This window comes from Drosophila willistoni, unplaced genomic scaffold, assembly GCF_018902025.1.
Source record: "Drosophila willistoni isolate 14030-0811.24 unplaced genomic scaffold, UCI_dwil_1.1 Seg147, whole genome shotgun sequence".
Classification (NCBI taxonomy): domain Eukaryota; kingdom Metazoa; phylum Arthropoda; class Insecta; order Diptera; family Drosophilidae; genus Drosophila; species Drosophila willistoni.
In genome coordinates, this window is record NW_025814104.1 from 98,221 (window position 1) to 107,757 (window position 9,537).

A 9,537-nucleotide genomic window follows, 5' to 3' on the forward strand; every position below is an offset into this window, starting at 1 on the left:
GCTCCGAATTATTTTATCTCTTTTGAGCCCCGTTTTCCTGGCTCCTACCTTGTTTAGCCTGGTTACGACTGCCAAACTTATTATTCGCTACGATGCAGAAAATGCACTCCTTTCAATGCTATTTTCAGCCTCACGGGCCACTGCTAGTGCGGATGGTAAATCCATGGGCTTCGCTGGGATCACCAAGGATTTTAGGGACCTCTTGAGTCCTGCCATGAAGGCATGTAGTGCGTCGTCTCTAATTTCTGCACAAAGAATGGACGCAGCCTGTTCGTCATGTGTCATTACTATCTTATTTGTCACAAGAGTAAGCTTCTTTTCTACCTCATCGTAATAATTCATTAGGCTTAGGTCACCCTGCCTTACTAGTTCGAGTTGCTGTCTTAGTACGCGTAAGGACGACTTGTCTGCGTATGTGCAGTCCAGTCTGGCAATAATGGCGTCGAAATTAAGCACTGTGTTGTGCGACGTAAGGATTGCTCGAGCCGGCCCAGTGATTTTATTTTTAAAAATGGCCACAGCCTCGTAATGCGCCTCACTGCCTACGTATCTTCTGAAAATTTCATATGCGTCTGTAGCCGCTTGTCGCCAAGACACGTACTCCTCATGATTTCCATCAAAGCTAGGCACTGACTTTACAATGTCTAACTTAACTTCACACTTCACACTAGGGTCAATTGTCACTCTCTGATATACCTCAACCTGTGGAGTCTCTATCCTTAAAGCAGTAACTTGCCCTCTAATGGTCTCGAGTTCCGTTCGGAACTCGTCTTTCAGTCTCCTTTCTTGTTCTAAGAGTGCACTGTTCACAGCACCTTCCACTAACGCTTTTAGCAGAGCCGTTTCCATTTCTAATTGATTGTTGACTTCTGGCCTAAATCCTATTTCTTGTTCTTCGTCACTGTCGTACTCTACCTTTATATTTCTATAAGCCCAAGTCATGAGCAACCAACGAAGCGCAAAATATTTATTTATTTTTTTGTTTTTTTCTTTTTTATTTTTTTTATTTTTTTTTTTTTTTTTTTAAAACGCACTTGCACGTCAACAATATCACAATTAACCTGTACCGCAATGCACAATTTCGCGCTGCCAATTCACTCACAAATTCTTTACTTTTTATTTTTATATTTTTTAAATTTTCATAAAATTTTTTTCAATTTTTACCAAACATTCACTTACATGTTTTTGTTTAGGTCCCAACGCCTGTTGGGCGCCAATTATTTAATTCCAACTTTCCCTCTGACGGCAGTTGTGACGTCACCGGTGTAGCGGCGGGTAGAGTTGTATATCAAAATGATTATGGTGGAAGACTTGACTTCGTCCTCTTGCTGAACGGTTGACCTTGTGGCTCAACGGTGTATTAATAAGCAAATATTTAACGGGTGCCGCAGTAAATGTTAAATGATCAATATCTTTATTAGTCAATCGTCTGACAGCAACTGATTATAAGAATGGAATGAAATAAAGGCTAAATCTAAGTACATAAAACAGGAAATACGAATCTACAGAAAATGTATAAGAAGTACATAGAAGATCATGCGACGGGCTTGTGGTAAAAGCCGACTCAGCATATTCCCAACAAGAACTCAACGCTTGCGACACAACTAAAACGGCTGGCCGTTGCTTCGGCCAATGCCATTTTGATTACGTTGCATTTGTATCGCGCGGGTTGCTCGAAATCATTGCGAGGGCCGTTCGTTGACTTGGCTGTTAACTTATACACCAATATTATTGATAAAACTAAATTCGACCAAAGCGCGTACATTGCCATGAAAATTAAAAATTTCATAAAAAATTGACATGGAAATGGAAAGAGAACCACCGAATTTGCGAAAATTTTGAGGTAAACAACCAAGAGTGGTTAGATGACGATCTAGTATTGGTGGACCAAATTTCAAATGTTGGACGACCTAAACTCAGTTAGGGAGATAGTCAGGGAAAAACCAAAAAAAAAAAATTGTCGGACATTGTCAAGGAAATTCCGAGCAATGAGTTGGTCTTTGCGGCAAGTACTAGTTTGTACAATTGTGGAAAGCGAAGTGATGAAAGTCTTCCCAAGAAAGTAATATCGTTCATTCAATCCGATGATAAATACCCAATTAACTACACACCAGAGGAAGCCATAGCCTTATATATTGATGGTGGTTACAGAAAGAAGGCTTACACGGACTTGCAGCGTGGTACCAAAAAGCGAAATGCAAATATTTTTCCGACGTATGATGTATTGCGGTCTGTAAAAAAACTGTGCTATCCTAGTGGTCTAGAAGTAACTGATCATTCATGCGAGGTACCTTTACAAAATTTAATTGACCACAGAGTATCCCGAATATATAAAGCAGATTATAAAGATTTTCCAAGTATAGAGAATAACAATGGTTGCCAGCTAACTGCTATATATAAATGGGGCTGTGATGGAAGTAGTGGCCACTCAACTTATCGCCAAAATTTTAATGATTTAAACGCTTGTATGATCGATCAGCACATGTTTTCGGTGTACTTGGTACCGTTGGAAATACTTCGTGGATCAGAAAAAGTTTGGAAGAATGAGAAACCTTAATCCACTCGTTATTGCAGGCCATTAAAAGTGCTTTGTCGAAAGGAAACAGCAGATTTGGTTAATGATGTAAATAATGTCAAAAGCCAAATAACAACAATACAGCCAACTATTGTAGAAAGTTTTGAAGTACATAATCAATTTTATATGACCATGATAGATGAAAAGTATTAGTGTTTTTGCGGAATCGTCATCTTCAGTTTGTGGAATATGTGGTACAACTCCAAAAAAAATGAATGATCTCAGTGATATTAAAAATTTACCATGCAAAGAAAATCTCTACGAATATGGTTTATCCAGTCTACATGCTTGGATTCGGTTCCTTGATTGCATTCTGCATATTAGCTATAGACTGATAATTACAAATTGGCAAGTTCGAAGTACAGATAAATCAGCTGTTGATATTAGAAAAATGGAAATACAAAAGAATTTGCGAAAGGAGATGGGTATATTGGTTGATATTCCCCAGCCAGGTGGCTCAGGCAATACAAATAACGGCAACACAGCGAGAAAGTTTTTTCATGATGCAAAATTAGCTGCCAAAATAACTGGAGTTATATCTTTTAAATTCTCGATTTAGTGTAATCTTACGAACACTAGCATCCGGATGTGAAATTGATACACAAGCCTTTAAACATTATGCATTTCAAACTGCAATATTATTTGTAGACAAGTACCCATGGTTCTATATGCCTTCATCTGTCCATAAAATTTTGATTCACGGTGCAGAAATTATAGAACACTTTGCCCTTCCGATAGGTATGATGTCAAAAGAAGCTCTTGAGGCCAGAAATAAAGTCCAGAGAAAGTTTCGATTAAACCACACACGAAAGAATTCTCGCAGTAACACTATGGAAGACTTGGCTCACACACTTTTTATTTCATCGGACCCATTTATTACAATGTTAGCAAAATCCACAGATAAATTTTCTAAAAAAGGTCAATTTTTATATAAAGACATTATTAGTCTTATTATAAGTAAAGACGCACAAGAAGAGTTATCAGATTGCACAACATCAGATACCGATTAGGCGTAAAATTAAAAAATTAAAAAAAAAGTATATAAAATATTTTTGAAGTTGATTATATTTACTCTATATTGAATGATTAAATAAATGTATGTTTTAAGAAAGAAACATGTTTTTTTTTTAAAGACACAAGCATATATTTTCTCGATTAAACATAACTCTTGCTAAAAATAAGTACACATGCAAGAGAATATTAAATTTCCGATGAGCTTTTTTAATAATATATGTAGCTGTCCAATTTATTTGAATTTTTTTTATATGTGTATGTATTCTTTATAAGTAACAGCAAAAAAAAAAAAATTTTGAAATGTGTAACGAAATTTCTGAAAATTGAGCGAAAACGACCAGACATAGAATAAAACACACTACATTGGAACAAATAATAAAAACAAATATTTTCACTGAATGAAACAATTTTTGTTCATTAGTTTTGATGTGTAATAAATTTATCTACAAAAAAAAACCGTACAAAAATAGCATAATTTTTGCAGAAGTTATTAATTAATCGCTGCTAAATCAGCCGTTTCGCCCACTGTGTGATGTCGGGAAAACATCAATACCATCTGATGCAGCGAATCTGAATCAAATCGTCAGCTCACTTTTCCCACAAAAACAGGTCCAGCTACCACTGGCAACTCGAAGCAGTGAGATAGAAATAACAGCGTGCACGAAAACAGAACTGTTGGAAATCGTCAACAAACTAAATAATAAGAAAGCTCCTGTCCCCGAGCTTTAAGGCTGGCAGTTAATCTGCACCCTGATGTGTTCATAAAAATGTATAATGCATGCCTGAGAGAAGGAAATTTTCCATCCAGATGGAAAACGCAGAATCTGGTAATTCTACCAAAACCCGGCAAGCCCCCCGGCGAAGCCTCATCGTATAGTCCTATCTGTCTTCTGGACACAGCAGGGAAAATATTGGAATCGCTCATAGCGCGTAGGCTCAACAGGGCTATTGAGCAAGGAGGTGGACTTTCTCCAAACCAATACGGATTTAGAAACGCAAGATCAACGATAGACGCGATAAGCACAGTTGTGGACACAGCCAGAGACGCCATATCTGGTAACCGATGGAAAGGGGGAACCAAACAATACTGCATGGTGGTGACTCTCGACATTAGAAACGCATTCAATTCGGCTGAATGGAGTCGTATAATGGACAGTCTGCGTCTTTCGGCGTTCAGGGTAATCTGCTGCACATAGCGGACAGCTACTTCACAAATAGGCGCCTCCTATACTCGACAGTGGACCGCTCGGAGGAATATAGCATCTCTGCTGGAGTACCACAGGGTTCAGTCCTGGGCCCTCTCCTGAGGAATTCCATGAACGACGGAGTCCTCAGACTAAATTTTGATCCGGGCACACGCATTATGTGGTGGTGGTAACGGAAAAGGAGCTTTGCGGAACAAAAATGCAACAACGCCATTGCAACTATTGGCCGGTGCGTGGCAAGGATCATGCTCAATACAAGAGGCCCCAAACAAGAGAGAAGGCTGTTGTTAACTAGCGTGACAAAATCCATTTCCCTGTACGCTGCCCCTGTTTGGGCACTAGCCCTAGCGCTACGGATGAAAAGCTATAGGCGAGGGCTGGAATCGGTCTTTAGACTCTGCGCAATGAGAATTTGCAGTGCGTTCCGCACAATTTCAGACGATACTGCGCATGTCATCCCTGGTCTGTCTCCGATCGTTCTAGTGTACGAAGCAGACGCGATGTACAGAGCGCTACACTCCACACCACCGGTGGTTGAGCGATCGCCCTTAGCCAGTATACGGCAAGATTTACGAGGCGAACATGTGGCTCGATGGCAGCAACGATGGACGGAATCTGCGAAGGGCCGTTGGACTTACTGCCTTATCCCAGACCTTCAGCAGTGGATAGGCAGAAGTCACGGGCCAGTTACGTTTTACCTGACGCAAATTCTGATCGGCTATTGCTGTTTCAGAGTTCATCTAAAGCGTTTCGGGCACGAGGCATCCGACGATTTCACTGCTCTCGCTATGAAGCACAGAGACGCGAGTTGGAGTCCAGGATCGGCACAAGTTACCAACCCTGGTCACTAAATTGGGACGAGACCCAGGAAAAAAGACGGGGCCTCGACTCTTTCCTGTTCCCAGAACGATTTATGATTTGTATATGATGATCTTACATACAAGTTAACAAAAGCAACAGCATTAGCGGCTGCAGCAGCATCAGCCGCAACAGCATCAGCAGCAACAGCTTCAGCATCAGCAGAAGGCCGAAGCCGGAGGTGGCTGGGTGGAGAACACCCGAGAGAGATTACAAGAGGAAATAAACCATTATAACGTGAGATCGAACCAATTTGTTTGTGTATTGTATGAAATCTGATGATACATTTTTCTTGTTCTGCATGTCAACAATAATTCTAGTTGATCTGCGACCGCCGCGACGCTTCTAAATTCCTATGAAATAAAAGCAGCGCGAAGCAATTGTTTCAATTGCTCTGCGTGTGCCAAGGTTCCTTGAAACCTTGACAAACGCAACAATTATTATTGCTCTGCGACCGCCGTAACGTACCTAAAATTCCTATGAAATAAAGACAGCACAGATCAAATATTTCAATTATTCTGCGTGTGAGTATAGAAAACGCAATATTATTACAAAATATTAAATAATGATTATTAAAAATGGAAAAAAAAGAGAGAAAAGAAAGAAATTAATTTATTATGAAAACAAAATAAAAATGAAGTAAGTAAGTCGTCTCGCCGACTTAGGTATACCATACACCAGTAAAGCAAATATTTCAACTTTATTAAACAAATGCATTTTCACATGCTTCTTACAAGCATATTTTAGTATCTCGCTCACTCAGCGCCCCCACCAGCCAACGGGCAACTCCGGCCTTATGGAAAAACGTTTGCATATGCATAACTCGACTGTTTTTTGTTTAAAAAAATACGGGAGATAATTAAGTTTTTCAAATTACGGAGGCGGAAAAGGGCGTGGGCGTATGCATACAAAATGTGTGCATTTACTAAGCGAATATACATACCAAATATGGTGTCTCTAGCTGGAATAGTTTTTGAGATAAACGTTTTTTTTAAATTGCGGAGGCGGGAAGGGGCGTGGCAAAAATTTGAAATAAACTTGATCACTCTACATACTACACGAGTCTACATACCAAATTTGGTGGCTCTAGCTCTTACAGTCTCCGAGATCTAGGTGTTCATACGGACAGACGGACAGACGGACGGACGGACAGACGGACATGGCTAGATCGACTCGGTTGTTGATCCTGATCAAGAATATATATAGTTTGTGGGGTCGGAGATGCTTCCTTCTGCCTGTTACATACATTTTGGCGACGTTAATATACCATTTCACCCTATGGGTGTATGGTATAAAAAAATTATTGCATGGCCACGGCCCGGAATCGAACCTGCTACGTCTATGCGATTAATTTTGTTGGCAAAATTTGTTTTTTTTCCTTCATGTTCTGGAACATTCCACTTTCCTATTTTTTTCTGAATGTTTTTAGTTTTCCTTTTTGCAATTATTACTCTTTATTTTTATGCAATTATGAATTACACTATTTAATTTTGTTATTTTTTTTATATATGTACACAAAACTATAAACACATAGTGTTGTACATATTTAAAAAGGAAAACAAAAAAATATAGAAAAACAAATTTTGCCAACAAAATGACTATTTTTATATAAATTTTTCACAATAAGAAAACTAATAATAAGCTAAGCTGCTCGCACGGAAGTTAATCGCAAATGCACAGAAAAACGAAAAAGGCAAGCGACGCGCGCAGAAATCCGAAAGGGAAACAACAACAACAAATCACAGATTTACGAAAATTCTGCTTAGCAACAATGTCGGATGTTGCTTTCCGTTTTCCGCTTTGTCGCGTGCCGAAAACGCAGAGTATAAATAGGAACAACCGGCAATGGAAAGCTGTGTCAATAACTATCATATACGTAACAAAAATTATTCTTTCGATTGAGAAATTTTTTTTCCTAAATTCTTTTTCGGCAGCCGATTGGGTTTCGATAACGAAATTGTTCCTTCGGGTGCCGTCGGCTAACCTCAGCATGAAAAACGCCGGCAGAATTTTTCTCTGACGACGTCTGTGGCTCGGTCAATTGGGCGACATTGTCAACGGCGACAATTTGGTACTGAAGGGTGTTCTCGTTTTGCATATGTATGTGTACACTCGTACACACTCGTTTTTATACCCTTGCAGAGGGTATTATAAAATTGGTCAGATGTTTCTAACGCACAGAAGAGACGTTTCCGACCCCATAAAGTATATAAATTCTTGATCAGCATGAGAAGCTGAGTCGATATAGCCATATTAGTCCGTCCGTCTGTGCGTATGCGTTTTACTCAGCCGTCTTAAGAGCTATTGGGATGAAATTTTTTTTTGGGGTTTTTTATTACCCGGGTAAGATAAAGTATGAAAATCATATAGCTCTAGAAGAAACATTTTCGCAAAAATTTGAGTATCCCCATTAAATTTACCAATATGATAGTATTGAATAAAATCTCAGATCCAAACATTAGAATATTTTAAATAAGCCCGCTCCTCGTCTCAGTGAATTTCCCCGATAACCGAATTTGGTCACACTAAAAGGGTATAATACACTAAGGCGGGGTACGGGCACACTCTCTCGAAATATAGTGAATAAGAACACATGTGCAAATTTTTGAAAAGAAATAAAATCCGAAAATATAAAGACAATCCCAAGGGATTAATAACTGAAAAGCTAGAGAGTTTACAAATCAGGTGTGGGGTTTGCCCTAAAGAAAGTATTTTCATGAAATACACCGAGATCATTAAATTAAACAAAACCGCATTGTTTGAGTTGCTAGCGGCCAAGGAAGTACCTTGCGACAAAGAAGCGTCAATTTACCAATTGCGAGCATTGGTAAAAGCAGTCATGACTGTGCCATGGCACAGAATCAGTCTGGAGAGAGTGATGTACCCGAAGAGCAGGCAGTCAGCCCAGCAGTGTCTGCAAATGTGCTTGCCGGACAACTTGTGGATGTTGGTCCGGAGCCTCTTATTGAGCAGCGCGGCGTGGGAAACATTGAGCAGCCAAGTACACCGGATCAAGTGGGTGCTAACCAGTTGCCGACGATGTCTCGTGAGACCTCTGTAGGACAGACGCGAACGTGCATGTTCGTGAAAGCGCACAAGCGAGCGAAACCGACGAATTGGCTTCGATTCTTAGTAGCATCGAATTGTATACAGCACGTAAAAACCTAATGGAGCTAAAAACACGTGTTATGGAGCTGGAGGAGAACTTAAGCAGACCGGAATATAATTGCCGCATGAACTTGAAGATGTCGAAACTACTGTACCTAAATTCTCTGGTGATGGTGATCTGTCCATTCACGTATGGATTCGTGAGCTGGAGAAAGCAGCAAGAGTGTATGTACTGAGTGATGCCCAATGTTGGTCGTTGGGCAACCAACTGCTGGAAGGATCTGCTAAAGCATACATGACATATGAAAAGACTACAACCTGGAACGAGCTGAAGGATGCCCTTGTGAAGGTATTTGGCCTACAAATGACAAACTACGAGATTGCTAACCAGATGAGGAAGCGCCCGATTGGCAAAGGAGAGTCACTCTTGCAGTATTTCATCATTATGCGAAATATTGCTCAGCAGGGCAATTTTGAAGACACCGATGTGGTCAAATACATTGTTGACGGACTACAAGATCCGGATTGTCAGCTCCTTTGTATTATTGTACTTCTCTGAACGAATTGCGAGAGAAGATGATGCGTTTTCAGACAGTTCAGCCACCAGCCAAAAACTACGTTCCTCAGGCTCGTCAGACTTCAGACCGCGCAGGCCATTACGCCTGCTGCAAAGGATAAGAGATGTTTCAATTGCCGCCAGATTGGTCACTTAATGTTTGACTGTCCACGCCGGAGAGACCAAAAGGAAGTTGCTATCGGTGCTTCAAAGTGGGCCAT

At 40.1% G+C, this 9,537-nt stretch overlaps 1 long non-coding RNA gene across 1 annotated transcript; it reads right to left on the minus strand.

The window, feature by feature from the left end:
• Positions 1-3,414: 3,414 nt before the first annotated feature.
• LOC124460869 lies at positions 3,415-3,576 on the minus strand. Its single transcript, XR_006954831.1, has 2 exons — positions 3,545-3,576; positions 3,415-3,484 (listed from the first exon to the last, which is right to left on the minus strand). It is a non-coding gene; the product is annotated as an uncharacterized LOC124460869 (long non-coding RNA).
• Between the last annotated feature and the right edge of the window lie 5,961 nt (positions 3,577-9,537).